At 38.0% G+C, this 16,392-nt stretch overlaps 2 long non-coding RNA genes across 2 annotated transcripts in view; both read right to left on the reverse strand.

Moving 5' to 3' along the window:
* The window catches only part of LOC137466105 (uncharacterized), a 28,271-nt gene extending 16,571 nt beyond the window's left edge, over window positions 1–11,700 (reverse strand). Inside the window, exon 1 of the long non-coding RNA XR_010994990.1 lies at window positions 11,493–11,700. This is a non-coding gene — a long non-coding RNA (uncharacterized lncRNA). The remainder of the gene's footprint in view (window positions 1–11,492) is intronic.
* The window catches only part of LOC137468640 (uncharacterized), a 590,084-nt gene that overhangs the window by 168,138 nt on the left and 405,554 nt on the right, over window positions 1–16,392 (reverse strand). The window lies entirely within an intron of this gene.

The following is a 16,392-nucleotide window of genomic DNA, read 5'->3' on the forward strand; positions in this document are numbered from 1 at the left end:
CTTTTACCCTACAATGTCTCACTCCATTTTCACACCACCATCCCCTAGAACTGGCTAGGGAAAACAGAAAATAGGGTGACTTTTGGTAGAAAGTTAATTGTGCTTTGCCTTGCTTGTTTAATCCCAAAACTTCAGCTTGGTTTTACAGATAAATTTCCTCTTTTGCAAAAAACTGACTTCTCCAAACTTGTATAAAGCCCTGTGGCCAAGGGTCTGGTTATTGGTAACTCTTCAGGACCACTGTGCTAACCACCCTAATTCTTCTTGATATCCACAGCAGCAACTCAACAAGGGATCTGAAATACATCTGTCCGACACCATAGTAGATCATACACAACTTGAAAGGGTCAGAACTCTACAAATTCTGTCCCAAAGGGAGCCTGGTCTATGCAGATTACATTGCCACAGTGTGAGGAAAAGGTTCTTCCAGCATACACACATGGCAGCAGATGTTCTTACATGATACATCTTTGCTTTCATCTCAAAAATCCCTAAAAAAGAGAAATTATGATGTCACCAAACAAAAAGGTGTTCTTTTCTTAAGAATGATGAGCTCCCAAACTGAATGATATCAAAGAAAACCGTCTATCTGAAAACAAAGCCTCTCTTTTTGTAGCAGATGAGAAAAGCTCTGAAGTTTGCCTAGGGCATTTTCAAGCATCCCTTTGTAGAGCGTTCATTAACTTCAACCTTGTTATCACCCCATTTCCCTCTGTTCATCACCGGTCATCATTAAGTTCTTCTAAACTCTAAAGGTTAATTACAACATAATTGTTTCCCTTACAGTGACTGAACCATAGGTATGCCAGTTTTCTTCTTTTAAGTAACAAATAAAGAAATGGAACTGAACTATTCTTATTTAGGATCTGTTCTGAAAGAGCTTTCTTAAATATTAATAAACAATTTCTATGCCAATAAAATCTATCCAGTACCTATATAATTTACATAAACCCGTGGGACGACTTGAAAGGGGGGTTTAAAGGAATTGTGGGGAGGGAGATAAAACTACCCTTGTGGTCCATATTTTTCACATCAGATGCAAAATACAGCAGTAACTGTCAAAGTGCAGCTGCAGCAGCTGAGCAGTTTATGGAATTTCTAAGTAGGATTAGCAGTGGGTTTCAACTTTGCTACTCACACAAGCACACACAGCTTTAATCTGGAGGGGAGTTACCATTTTGCTTATCTGTATATATGTCAGATGTGGAAAAGTGCAAGTAAGTCATAACAGAAACAGAAAAACATCTCCTCACACCCATTTCATGAGGATCCCAGACTTTAGTTTTTGTTCTTTGGCTTTAGATTTACTTTCCAACCACAACAGATGACACACTCAGAAGATGTGGCAGATCAGCATTTCAAGAACTTAGACCACTTTTTGGTGACAGGATAAACCTTATGTATAGTTTAAAATGGTAACTATTCAATTATAATGTTCTGTCATTTTTATTATATTTGTGGGTTTTTTTCATTAAAAGTGGCATGTTAAATTAGACTGTTAGTCTAAACAGAGGCCATGACATAGGGGACTTGAAGGGGCTGATAGACAATATCCTAATTAATACAGAGAGCAGTAGTTATGCTTTTTTAAAACCCAATATATATTTTTGATGATGTAAAATCAAATAATCATATGAAGACAGAGGTGGAGTTTCAAATGACAGTGCAGACATGTTGTCAAAAGTCCATCTGTGGGGAAAAAATGACAGAGGGCAAGTATGTGAAGCAGTGAGAACAAAATATCAGTGATAAATTAGTGGCAGACAGTATAAAGACCTCCTGTGTTTAGGTGCTTTAATTTCAGTTGCCAGTAGAGAGGCAGCAGTTGGTGGCAGATGTGAATAAAGTGTCAATAATAATCACCATTTTAGAGATATAATGTGTATTCCACCTGCAGCAGGGGAAAGGGAAAAATCTGGCAATGAGAAAGACACAAAAGTTAGAGAAAGCAATGAGCAAGAAACAGGCAATGGAAAAGGGGAAGTTATGAATGTGAAATATAGATTTGTGCAGTAGGCTGAAAAGGGAAAGAAATAAAGGTCACAGTATAAAGAAAATGAACTACTAGACAGAAAACAGACATCACAATGCAGAGCAAAATGTTGTGAAAGGCATGGGAGAGTACAACACAGATAATGGTTGTTAAACCTTCCAAAGAAGAGGAATAAAGAATCTCTTTAGGGAAAAGCAGAGAGGGGTTTTGAGAGAAAAAGGATTGTTATTGTGAGCAAATATTTTGTCATTTGGTAAATCTGAGTTAGCTTGGATTCATTGGTACCAATTTTGGGGAGAGAAATTTCTGTTAGAGATCAGAATCTGCAAAAAATTGATTTTAGATAAATGTCATTTCCAAATATCTATGCCCTGAATTACAGATTGTAACATATCTTAGTTACATTAGGACATTAGTTGTGCTGGCAATATTCAGGGCTAAACACTTCAGAAAAGGACACCTCAAGCTCTAAAAGCCTGTACAATCCAAGAGAAAAGGTAATCCAACAAGAAGTGTCTAAAAAACTATTTTCTCTGCTGGTCTCTTTTCTAATTAAGATAAAATCTTGAATTTCAAAGGTAGATTTTCGTTTTCCTCTCTTTTCTAAAATATTAAAGGCAGTTGCTTGTCCTTGCAATTCCTGAAATTAATTTAGAGACAAAGTTTGCTTGCATGCAAGCTGTGAGTGTTTAGATTCAAGTTTCTGGCAGAAACCACGTCAAATCCAAGTGTCCATAGTGCTTTTTGAAAGGTGTTCAAAAGTCTCACTAATACAGAATATGTTATAAAATCCAGATGAAAGCATTGTACTTGGGACAAAAAAAAAAAAAACACTCAGTTGTATGAAAGGAAACAATTTGAATATGTTATTCTCACTCTCTTTTGGAGAGCCCTGAACTTATAATAATATTCTTATTCACATTTGAGATAGGAACATCTTTCGAGCAGCCATTGCCTTTTGTTTGAGCAGCCAGCTGCACCTTAAACAAGGTTTAGGCTCACCAGCTTCAGGTTAGAAACACTTGGGTTTATTCCTGTTGTATCTGTTGGCCATTATCAAGTTTACTTCATTATTAAATCAATGTCAGATATTTAAAGATCTAATGAATATAAATATTAATTGAGAAATCTTATCTTTGTCTCTTGAACTCTTTACAAAATAAGCATGACATTTGCTTCTACAAAAGTCAGGCATTAGAGTTGTGTTGCACTGCCAAACTGAGCATAGTGTTCGATTAAATTAATAAATAAGTAATCTTGTTGGCAGAACTCTCAAGAATCTTGGTTAACATTTTGGTTGGGTATCTATTAAGACTTCTGACTGTTTACAATATTTTTCTTTTACATGTCAAGCATAAAAAGTATTACTTGTTTATTTCCCATGTCAGTCTGCCTCATCCTGCAACTTTCATTTTCTGTTTACCCTCCCAAAAATGAAAATATAAAGTAAGAGGGGCAGAGAAATTTAACACTAATTGGTAGCGAAAACAGCATCATTTAAAATCACACCATGTCATTAAACTTTGTTATGATGGACTACTGGGGTTCATTTAGCTTGTGACTCACTTAGACCTTTCACTTCAGATGAAGCAATGACAAAGCTAGAGCTCATGCAGTCAGGTAGTAATACAAAAATTAAGCAGTCACCAGCTGCTCCACCAGAATTAATCGAAATGTGGAATACAGATTTCTTCTTGAGCAAAATGAGATGAGACACTTGGGAATATGTTTAATCTCACTAGGACAAGGTGGTGCAGTTATAACTGTACAGTGGAGAATCATAGGAAAACTGAGCAGGTACTTAGAACAAACCTGGATATACACAATTTTTTTAACAGAATTCATTTCCTCCATAATCATGTTTTATAAGCCAATCCCACATTAACTGAAATATTCTGCAGGTTTCCTGCTGGAGCTCTATAGAGACTTCTCTTCACAAAGGAGAAAAAATCCAGTCCAAATCCCTGTTCAGTTATTGGCTATACTCAAACTCCCTGCAAGGCATCACACCTTAACTAGAAAAAAATAAAGCACATGGCTGAAATCTTGATGTCTGGTTACAAACCGAGCTCAGAAAGCAACGACTTGAAAAAGCTTGTTATATCTCCTTTGAGAAGACGATTATTCAAAATTCCCAGTGAAATAAACTAACAGCCCCCACCAACCTTTTGCTCCGCCATTTAATTTGGAGCAGTTGAATATGTGCAAAGGCTAGAGTTTGCAGAATTCAGTACAAAGTTTCATTTAGGTATCATGCGAAGGACCAGCTTTTTCAAAAGCATTAACAAGTGACTATAGCTGCTTCACCAGAGCTTTCTCATTACAGCAAATGATTTTGCAGCACTTTCTTTAGTGCCACACAGATGTCCCATCCACCATGAGAGGGATGCAGACTCTGGTTTTTAAATACCCTGAAAAGGAAGCCAGCCCAAGAAAACCAGAAGAATTTGTCAGTGGCCTATCAGCAATGAACAGAGAAGGGGAAGACTTTGAGATGGTCAAAGAATCCAAATTTATTGTGGAGTACAACTGCTTATACATTCATTCTAGGAAGACTAGTAATGTTTACTACAATTATTAGGTTAAATATGTTGTATATACACATATGTGTATGTATGTGTCACATACACAAACTTATGCATATTACAACATTTCTTGCTTGCAGATTTTAATGACATTTTCTTTTTCCAGTAAATCTGATTTAATCTTCTTGCAATCTTGATTTAATTCTCAAAGTTCCTTTTGCTTTTGCAAAGGCATTATGTTTATCAAATCTCTTATGCTAATAAGGTTCAAAGTCTATCATCTGTCTTGTGTCCCAATATCCCAACAGTGGCCTACCTACAAGTGATGCTCTCTAAACATCCATAGGTCAAAAAAAACCCATTCTGTAATAATGCTGACACAGTGAAGTCAGTTCAGTGATTATTTCACTGTTTTTAGCACAGGTGTGTAGAATTCTGCTCTCAGAACCATAACTGGCTATAAACATTGGTAAAACCCTCAGAGGTTCTGAGAACTACTAATGATTTACAAAAGCAAGCTTCCAGTCTTGGAAAAGGATGGGCCAGAGAATTATGCCCAATAATACTTTACAATTAAACTGAACATTGCATAAAAATCTCCCAGGTGAAATCAGAGCTCTCTGTCATGAGGGCAGCAGCACTGACCTTACAGGTGCTGCCCACCTTGCCTTACCAAGCCCTATCCTGACCAAAACACAGCCTCAGAGGTGCCCAGGGCTGGGGCCATCCCCAGCTGTCCTTGCCTTGGGACAGTGGGACAGGCCCTGCCCTGGTTCTCCCCATTGGCACACCCCACCACTGCTCCTGGTGTTGCTTAAGAACAAAAGGACAAAACCTTGCAGTGGTAGGATAAAAGCAACTCTGTAATGAAAGATTTCAGGTGCACAAATATGGCTCTGCTCTCACTTGATAAAGAATTACTAAAATTTCTATAAGGTCAATTAATATATCTTGCAGGTACATCCAATAGGATACCAGGTACCCCAGCACCCCACCCTTGGTTCAGCTCCTTGGAGTTGATCCAGGGGCTTCTTTGCCCCATTTCTTGTTATGTCTCAAGTTCTGGTAGAAAAAAAAAGTCAGAAATTTTCTTCTTACAGATAAAACTAAACAGAATTTCAAGAATATATTAGTAAGAATTTGCTAAACTGTGAGAGAGGGCACAAAATGTACTAGAAGATACACAAATTTATATATTGAAAATCCACAAGGCTACAAATGCATGCAAAATATATAAAAAGCTGAAAAATATCTTTAGGCATGACTGGCACCCTGGCCCTGCTGGCCCTCACTGCACACCCACAGGAAGATAAAGTCTTTTTTCCCCCCATCTTCTCTTTTCTTACCCACATACACCGACCATTTAAGACACAATGCATGCTTACTCCATCTCGATTTCTTGTTGCTCAGAACACTGCTCTATCAGGTCCTCTAATCAGTATAATCAGGAAGACACTTATTAATTTATAAGCACGTCTTGCAGTCGCAATTGTTAGGCTAACAAATGGAAAAAAGGAACAGTAAACCCCTCTGCTAGTTTTCAGTATTCATCCATTTCACTGCAGTGTTTTTAGCTTGCTGCTTACTATTATTCACTTATTCCAAAGCTGAGACTTGTCAAAGCTTTCAGGAACTGTGGGTGAAAAATTCCTTCAAGACCTTCAGCTGGGGACAGCGACAACGATGGCTTTGCCTTTCTTTTGCAAAACACCTCTCAGGACAAGCACAATGCATTTGTAACAATTTGAGTGAGACTGTTCTGCAGCAACTTTCTTTATTATTGTGTGAAACATGGTTGTCTGCACCCTTCAAAAAGGCCTCAAAGATGCAATCCACTGCAATAATCTTATTCGAAATGAATTTTCCTTTTACATTTGAAAGTACTGCTCCTGGACTCCACCACAGAACGGCATTCACAAAAATTAAGCACTTCTGTCCATTGAAAGGATACCTTTGAAAAAGTGAACACTTTGGTTCTAATTGAAGAGAACTTAATTTCTTCAATATGCTCTGCTATCTACCTTTATAAACTCTTTTCCAACAGCCCTGATTAGGTCTTTTTTAATCTAATTTTTCTTTACTGAGTGATTACAAGACATGCAACTCAGAAGATACATCCTGTAGAAAGAAAAACCAACCACATTTAGGCTGGGAAGTAAGCTGTACAACAACTGGGGAGTTAAAAAGAATCACAAAACCATTATGTTTCGAGACAAAAGAATAATGTGTGGAAGTTGGCTAAATCAATAACTAATTGTAAAGTATACATCCAGTCCTAGAGGTGATCCAATAATTGAAATCTGCTGCTGGTCCTGTTTAGCAGGGTCAGCTCATAATTCAAGTGATTTTTGCACTTCTCATTGATTTTATTTAGCAGTAGATTTGTGGTTCAAATAAGACTCTTCATTCCTCAGCATTGGTTCAGATTCAATGAAAGGAATCACACTTGATTGAATATGTTTGTATGTAATCTTTAAAAACATGCAAATAAGAATCTTTTTTGACCATATACTAATAAAACTGTGCACAATAAAAATTGCTGGGTTTATTTTCCTCTTTAAGCTTACAATATTCATAGGAATGCTTTATTATTTTCATTATTAAAAAAAAAAGCCAGTTGATAATATTTTTCTATAAATATTGGTTATCAGACTCAGAGGCAGTTAGAGTAGTAGGAGATGAAGGTAAAAAAAATGAGAAAATCTCAAGAAATTCGAGAGGTTGTCTCAATTACAGAATCACACACATTAGCAAACTAAAACTGCTATTTTTGCAGTTTATCATGCTGGTTTCCCAATGCAGAGAAATATCTTTTTTTTTTTTTGTGAACTTTGACAACTCTATTTTACATTACATTAACTGAAGGGAGAAAATAATAGGGGATGTGCTGTCTTCAGGAGTCATCCTCACTGAACTGCAGTGGGACAAGATCTCCTCAAAGCTTCACTTTGTGTCTGGCACAGGGACTGTGGGGATCAGGGTCTGACTCTAGGGAAAATTATTAACAAGATTTGTATTCAGCTTTTGTAGAAAGAATATATTTGACTTTTCATTCATGTGATGAGAATGTATTTCATTCTTGACTCACTTGTGATAGCTCAGTGGTGTCAGTGGATGTTCCTTTTCCCTGTCCCTATACTTTTATTTCCATACCGTCAACTGTTAAACTTTTGCTTGTTTCATGGGGTTTTTTTGGTTTGTTTCATGGCCTTTTTCTTCTGCCTTTCTGGAATCCACCACACAAGAGCCAATACCAAAGAGCTGGGAAAACACCTGCAACAGCCACTGGGTAGTGAAGAACCAGGATGCTGAGGCACAGGCAGCAAAGCTCAGAGACAGAAACAGAAAACTCTGTTCCATCTGCTAGGCTGCCAACGCTTCTCTTTGAGACCCCCAGCAGATCAGCTCAAAAAGAAGAAAGGCCACAACAAAGTTGTTGTTTGACACACAATCAAGGCAATCGTCAGGATGAGAAATAAGAGCAACATCAGAATTCTTTCAGCACTGGGGCATGTGCAATTCAGGCAAATGAATATTTCTGAACCAAGAGGGGTTTTTTACCCTACACTAAAAACCTAAATAATGTTCTGCAGGTACTTGACACAGTTTTTTTTTTTCTTTGGTTTAATCTCACCTTTAGCATTTCAGGCTGAAGACTTCTGTGATGCTCTGCTACAATTTGCTATTGCCCTGGTTCCCATTCCTAACCCATGACAGAATTCATCAGACAGAAGGAGCAACAGAGAGAAACAGAGAGAAATGCCTATGAATTCTTCTTTTTCAGACCTGCAGAAGCTTGTGGTGCCATTATAATCTTTGTGGGTGATGGATAACTGAGCAAGCAATAGCAAAGTTGTAAAATTTTGATTTAGAAGCAAAAGTAAACTGTCTGTGCCCTTAAACAGTTGTTTAGAAAAACACTGCTTAACAACTTCACTATTTAATTTCTAACACAAATTCATAGCTAACTTGATGAGATGGTAAACTCCATCAACTTTTAAAATAAAAACCCTCATGTATTCAGACTCTCCACATGTATTAAGACCATCAGAAGGAACTGAGAGGGGAAGAGGACTGAATTTTGTTTTATAAGACCATATTCACAATTTTCTTTGCAAATTCTCCAATTTATTTATGATGAGATACTTAAAGTAATATTTAATGGTCCTGGTTCTCCCAATAAGTCAAGAATGCCTCCATTAAACCTTTTTCAATATTCCTTCATTTCTGGGACAAGAATCATGGGATTGAAAAGGTGATATCTTCACAAGTTTATCTGATATTAAGTAGAAGTAAGCTGTAAAATACAGACCACTTCTTCATTTTGTCTTTTAATCGGTTTTGGTTTGGAAATTTGCTGTCAGTGCTCTGCATCCTAAATAACATGGATCTTCCTGCTATTTTCTCATCTACTTTTAACACAGAAGAGACACTTTCCAGTTTTTAAATGGTAAGAATTTCAGCAATTTATAGAGAAGCTTTCCTCTAAGTCAATTTTTAACTAAACTGGCCCCTTTTGTGAATGCATCTGGAAAAGATATCATCTGATGCATTGCAACAATCAAATATTAATATAACTTGCTTATCCACCTGAGTGAATTCTCAGACAACTGCTTTAAGAGAACTCAAAGAATGGCATCTTTTGAAGCCTGTCTTGTCTGAACCAAGAACTCTAACAACAAAGAAAAGCTCTAGTCCTAGGCCTACAGAAAAGCAGCTTCCTAAATAATCTAGAGAGCAGCTAGTTCCATGTCCTGTCTAGAGGCTGTTAAACAGGTTAAAAAAAAAAAAAAACACCAAACACCACAACCCAGGTCATTAATTCTCAAGTAAGCAGAACATACAAAAATTAAATGCCTATTTCTCTTGCACAGAGCAGTTCTACCACAACTCCTCTTTGTGCCAGCTGGGAGGTGCCCTTTGACTCCAGCCTAACACGGAGTGCAGGATTTCTATTGGCAAAATTGCACTCTAACAGGTAAATTGCAGAGGACAGCTCAGAATTATGCTGATCTAGAAATAAGTAGAAAGAGAGACCAAAAAACCTTATGAGCAAGCCTTATCATATTGCAGGCCTGCTGCCAAACCTCTGAGCTCTGCAAATATGAGAGGTTTGAGGCATTAGTGTAGAAAACACAAATGTTCCCTACCCTCCATATTATTTGCAGGAAGTGTTGCATCTATGTAATCAAAACCTGTGTTTAAATATGCCATTTTCCACTAACATGATAACTTTATTAAGCTACGCTGTGAGCTAAACAAACTGGGTTAATACCCTAGAATTTCTTCCTTCAGGACTTTCAGGTCAAATTCTGTCACACTAATTGCTGCGAATCATAAGTGACATTACAGCTGCATCTGTACAAACAACGTGATTTGCTCCAAACCCCAAATAGGTGCTTCAGAATGCCCATGAATGAAGGCCCTTAATTCACACAAAACTTAATTTCAGTGCTCAGAAACTCATGTCCTCTGGGCTATCATACCTTGCAGCTGTGAAAATACCCAGGTCACAAATCCTGAGCTGGGGAGCCTTTAGGCCATGCTCTTCCATACAAAAAAAAAAAAAAATCAATCCTACAAGTAATACAGTGACCTTCTGGTTCCTCAAAACAGTCATAGTCATTTTCATCTTGTCCAGTCTGTACCTGAGGCAGAGTGGTGGCACTTTCAGAGAGTATAATTTCACACCTAGTGAAGAGCTGTTTTCAACAGTGCTTCAGAATAATCTCCTTTTTTGAAGGAGTGTTATTTTCAAGTAATTCTTACATTTATGGCCTCTTCTACTTTTGAAAGCATTTGGAAAGACCAGTAAAAAGACTTACCAGCCATTTAGATAGAAAGAACAGAAGAATGTGATTGCTAGCTAGAAAATCCCCTGCATCTGCACTTGTTTGATGAAATCCAAGACACCAGGCTTGGATGCAAACCTGTAGTAACTGATTTCATACTAAGAGCTTTAGCTTAGCTCTTTGAAAGTGCATAAGATTGTACCTTTAAAATGAATGGGACACTTCAGCATGAAATACTCCTCATTTGAGGATGGAAACTACAATGCAGTATTTTGCTTTGGTATTGTGCCCTCTAAGAAAACTCATGCAATTGTACCATTTCTGCACCAGACAGGGTTCATTTCTTTGGTGTCCACAGAGACCAAGGAACACTACCAAACAAACCCCCTGCACAGATCACAGACATGGCCTAAATTTCATTAGCAATTCCAAAATTAGTCTTGGAATGCCAGCTAATACCCCAGTAATATTTGCTGCCTATCAAAGTACTGTATAATATTAACTTTGATTATATATTTTAAATCAAATATTTATTTTACCTGTCAGGTCTCCAAAGTCAGCCTATACACTGATTCTAACAAAGTCCAGTGTATTTCTATCCCTGAATTACACCCCCAGTTATGTCCAGGAGACTTGATATTTGAAAGTGCTGTAGAGAAAAAAATTGTTGCTACATCTCTTAATAGCCACACGTGGAAAAAAAAATCAGCCATGCTTTTTTTTAAGCTTATTTTCAAAAGGATATAAAAGAAAACCTTTAAAAACACATCATGGGAAAAAAACCACCACATGTTTCTAACAACAAGTCTTACATGACAAGCATAACAAATGACAGATAAAATGCCATCTATAAAATCACTTCTTAAGAATACAAAACATTGCTGTTCCTACTGCTTTTTACTGCTATGATTCACACTCTTGGAAGTGCTATGGAACAATTGGACACTTCATATTGGTAATCCTAAAGATTTTATATGGAAGCTCTAGTTAATGTTTTCAAGTAGCAAACCTGCATGTAGACAGCCTCCCTTCTGGTTTACCTGCAATATTCTGACAGAGTTCACAGAATATATCAGTTATCAGCTGCTATATTAATTATTTTTGATTGCTCAATGAAATAACTTTCAGGCTGCACTGTACTTGCCATGATATATAATGACCATCCAGGCTGTTTTCTCTTACCTTTAATTTCCAAAAGTACAGATGCTCAAAGTCAGAACTGAGAAAAATTGTGTTCAACTCCCACAGCACTTGAGGCAACTCAGATAGTGAAATAAGCAAAAATATTACAATTACTAATTCTCTGAACCACAGAATAACAAATAGACAGACACTTGGAATTGGTTGCTTAGACCCATCCTTCAACCAGCTTTGAGAGGTTTCCTTTATAGTGCTGTTTGTGTTTGCAGGTGGGGTTGGCAAAGTGTGATCTAATTAAAATTATATGTGTTATTTAAATTGTATTGCAAACATCTGCAGTTTTCATCACACAGACTTCATTAGTACAGCAACAGCCTTGGAAATACAGCAGAAGCTAAAAGCTCTTCTAAATTTTTTGTGACCTTTGAATCTTTTCCCTTCTTGCAGTCAAATATCTCAGCCTCAAAACTGTACCCTTAACATAGTCCTAGAGATGCCATTGGCTACTGAGAAACACTGTTCATTCTGCAGTGAGAAAACAATGAAATATTATAGAAAAAATATTTTATACAAATTAAAAGCTATTTGTTTCAATTTTCAGCTAAGAAAAAAAGATGATGTGTTTAGATACTGCTGTGTTAACACTCCAAGTTAAAGGACAATTTTATGTACCTTGAGATACGCTGAAAATTAGATGGAATGTGACTTCAAATTCATGTTAAATGCTGTATTTGGCAGTTCCTAATTAACTGCTAACCAAGACTCATCTACAAAATAAAGCATAGATATTTTAAACAGTTTATTAATATGGTAAAAGATTAATTCAGAGTTCAATAAAAATATTTGAAATACACAAATAATGCAGGTATGAAGTCTAACCTCATCCAGACAGACAATGAAAAATTACATATAAAATACAAGATAAATGTAACAAATTTACATATAGTCAGATACTGATAGCAACATTTTCTCTCACTGGTGAAACAATGAACAATAATTATTACTTATACACTGTTAATTTGATTGCTACCCTAAGGTGACAAAAAAGAATCAGCTTGGCTCATCTTTTAAAAAACGCTGGAGAATTTAGCAATAGGAATGAGAAGCCATGCTGCCAAGCCATGGGACATGTTAGATGTAGATCTGTGACCCTTTTTAAAAATGCCAAGGCCAAAAGTGGCAATGTTTAGAGTAATTTTTGCAGTTTGGTACCTGTGAAGCATCAGCTTCTGGAAAGAATGTAATACATCATACATCACTGCAGCGGTGTTTGCTTGTGCTGAACAAAATAAATTCCTCTAATTATTTATGTGTGCCAGTGTATTGCTGATTCACAGCTTCTCTAATTTCAGCTGTGTTTGGCATTTTGCCCTGGATTTGCTTCAGACCCCTGTCATTTGTCTTTGCAAGGGAGTAATCGTTTCCTTGGCAAAGGATGTGACACTTATTGTGAGATACTAAGTAGCCAAGCAGTTGTTTCCTTAAACACAGTGGGAAAAGACATTTTGAATAAGGAAGCTTTTAAACTAAATAGAGTAAGTGTCAGGGGTTTAAGATGTATATTCCATTTCACTGAGGGCTGATATTGCACCATTTATTTTCCATGGGTATGAAGTAGTCCAAGGAGTTGTTTATATTCCCACACTACTGTAATGAATGCTTGTAGGGATTTAATCTAGGAGATGACAGCAAGGCTGACAAGGACACTAAACAAAAGGAGAGGGACGAAAGAGCCTGGAAATAAAATGGAAGTTTTAACATAAAGGCCAGTGGGACATCTTAACTAAGTCTGCCATAGGGGATAACCTGGTGCTCTGAATTCCTGAGAATATTCTCTTCCTGCACCTGAGAAGTCTTGCAGCATGGAAATTGTGTTTATGCATGTCACAGACAAACCTGAGAGCTGCTGTAAACAGTGAAGGCAACAAACCAAACTGTAATGGGATGTGATGGAATTATTAGGGGTAACAATTTAAAATGTAATCTCAGGCCTGTCTGTTACTTGTACTAATCTTATTCTCTGTTGTTAAACACATTTTTGATGGGGTTCAGGCCTAGATCTGTGCATAAGTCAGATGGCTGCCAGTGAATAAATCACAATTGTCAGCTCAAGATCCAGCAAATAAGGCTATCACTCGTGAGAGCCACAGAAAATGGAAGAATTGCAGAGAAATCTCTGGGAGGGATGATTGGGGAAAGATGATCTTGAAGTATTATTTTGTGTTGACTTTCTGAACCGAGTTCAGGAAATTGCTTTATCACTGAACATCCCAATGCCTAGTGAGAGAGACATACAGTATGTTCACTCATAGCACAAGGCGGGGTAAACAACTTGCAATATAGTTACTCTCAAATAAGCACATTTTGGGATTCTGCTGATATTGTAGAAAAAAAAAAACAGTTTCTTTTTAATGCTTGGCATGAGACTGGAGTTTAGAGGCAGGAATAAACATATGAACACAGAAATGATGGGTTAAACCTCTGATTTTGAAAGCTACAAAGATTGTGTAACTCTGGACAAACCATTGCAAGTAGAACTGCAAGTCAGTCAGTTTAAAACAAAAATAGCCAGCAGATTGTGTTGTCTGTACTCACACAAGGCTGCTTATTTCCAATGGTTACCAAAGGAGACTCCAGTGTGATGCAAGGAGGAGATTGTTTACTGAAGGATCTTGGCCTTTTCTGTGGCCTTCACCTGTGAATGCCAAGAGAAAAGGGTAATTAATTCTTCAGCATTCAGTTATAATTTATAATTTACTGGGATAAAAACAACCAGAGTCATAATTTAGTAAGTAATTTTTAAATTCTCAACCTGCTAATAACAACAAAATTAAAATCAACAACACATTTAAATATTTATTTACCCTTTTTCCTCCTTTTTGCCCCTTCCCTGGGGTAGCCAGAGGTACCCTGGGGCCTGTGGGCCCTCCTGAGGCACTCAGGGATGTCTTTTCCAGGGCTCCAGAACCCCCCTCAGCCCCCTGGGACTGCCAGCTCCTGTCCCCAGATGCCACAGCAGGGCTGGTGTCCCCAGGGAGTTTCCCCACCTTGGCAGGGGCTTGGGGCAGGAGTCCCTTCTCTGCCTGGACCATCAGCAGCCATGGCAGGCAGCAGCTCCTCTGTCCAGGTAACCTTGAAATGCCTGGAGACAGAGCAGGAGATCCAGAAGGATGTGGGACCAAGGCCATTTTGTCTCTGGGCTTTGTCCTAGAAAAACCCTCCCTGCCCAGTGCTTGAGACGTTAGCCTCTGCTACATGGTGGTCCTCAAAACACACGTTCCCACCCTCCAAAACCTGGTTTTCCTCTCCTCACCCAGTGCCTGGGGGATTTCAGGATAATTCTATGCCTTTTAGGTCAGGAGAGAGGGTTCACTCTGCTTTCAGGTTTCCCTCCACAATCAGCACACGGAGGGGCAAGGCTGATGCCTTGGAGTGACTACCTAAAACAGAGGGTAGGCAAAATTAACAGCATAAAAGTGGATGTTTATTGAAGGCCTTCAATGGGTACGCCTTGGGCAGTCAAAAGCCTCTGAGGGGCTACACCCAGGGCACACTCGTACGTTTTTCAGACAGATATAAATTTGATCCATTTACATATCATTTACATAATCCTCCAATTACAGTTTCAGGTAATAAAGTAATTTACTCCAAGTTTGCACCCCCCCCCAAAATTCACCATTGTTTGCATCTCTCAGGGCCTGAGACAGTGAGGTGTCCTTGAGTTTCAGGCCCAGAGAGGAATTGTTTTGTCTGAATAAAATGGGAGAACAGTAGCTGACAGGCCATGGAGTTTTAAAGTTATACACTAAAGCAGCACAGGATCTGAAAAATAGAAAAGCTAAATCCTAAGGCATCCCTGAGATCCCTGTGCCAGCCCTGAGCCAGCACTACATGAACCCCAGGACACAGCAGGACTTTTCTGGCTTTGTTTGCAGCTCCTGGATGGAGAAACACAACCCTGATTGTTCCACCCTGAGTAATCTGTGCTCACAGACAAAGTGTCAAGATGAGAAAAATCACACTTTAAATCATGTTGCAGCCACAGTGAGGAGGGTGAAACTACAGCTTAGCATTTGCTTCACCACTGATTACTCACTGTAAATATATTCAAGCAATTGTGCTCCAGTGTAGAGGGTAAATGACTTTTCCTCAGGGGAGCCATATTAGCCGTGGAACAACTTTATAATGTGAGATAAACTTCTGACACACCAGTCATAGATGGGGTTTTGACATTTAAGCACTTCCCCGGCTTCTGGGTGTCATGTTAAAGATAATACATTTCCTCTCATAATACAGGTGAAATAGACCTGTAAGACAGAAATATGTTGCACACTGTATAAACAGGGAGGATAAAGCTTTTCCTGTTTTACTGCCTTGCAAAAAGGGAGAGGTGCCCAGACTGCTATGGCACAGGTTAGGAGAAAGCATGCAGACATTTTGTCTTTTCTTCTGTAACTAGTTCATGCCTACTGGTACATGACATCCAACCAGTCTGATCTTTTAAAATACTTCATGTGGTTATACTGGTTCCTTTTCCACACAGTCCAATACGATGACAAAATTAATACTTGTCAAAAGTATTAATAAGTATTAAAAATTAATACTTGTTAATACTTACTAATTGTTTATTTGGGTACAGATCACTCTGCCTCTAGTAAATGCATACAACACTATTTAACAAATGTTACAAGAATTTTGGGGACTTTTGTGCTTCCCATTCAGCATTATGTTGTGAAAGTATACACCTGGCAGAGTATTCAAATTCCTGCTTTGTGCATTGGGAGACATTTCGTTCTTCCCTATGTTAAGCTGTCATTAGGGCCTGATCACCAAAATGAGCAATTTTTTTAAGGCTGTAAAAGAATACTGTGCACCACCAACATTTTTTTTTTCCTGTATTCTTTCAGGGGAGCAAGTAGTCAATGTGAACAAATCTTCCCTA

The sequence above is a fragment of the Anomalospiza imberbis genome, chromosome 2 (assembly GCF_031753505.1).
Source record: "Anomalospiza imberbis isolate Cuckoo-Finch-1a 21T00152 chromosome 2, ASM3175350v1, whole genome shotgun sequence".
NCBI classification, from domain to species: Eukaryota; Metazoa; Chordata; class Aves; order Passeriformes; family Viduidae; genus Anomalospiza; species Anomalospiza imberbis.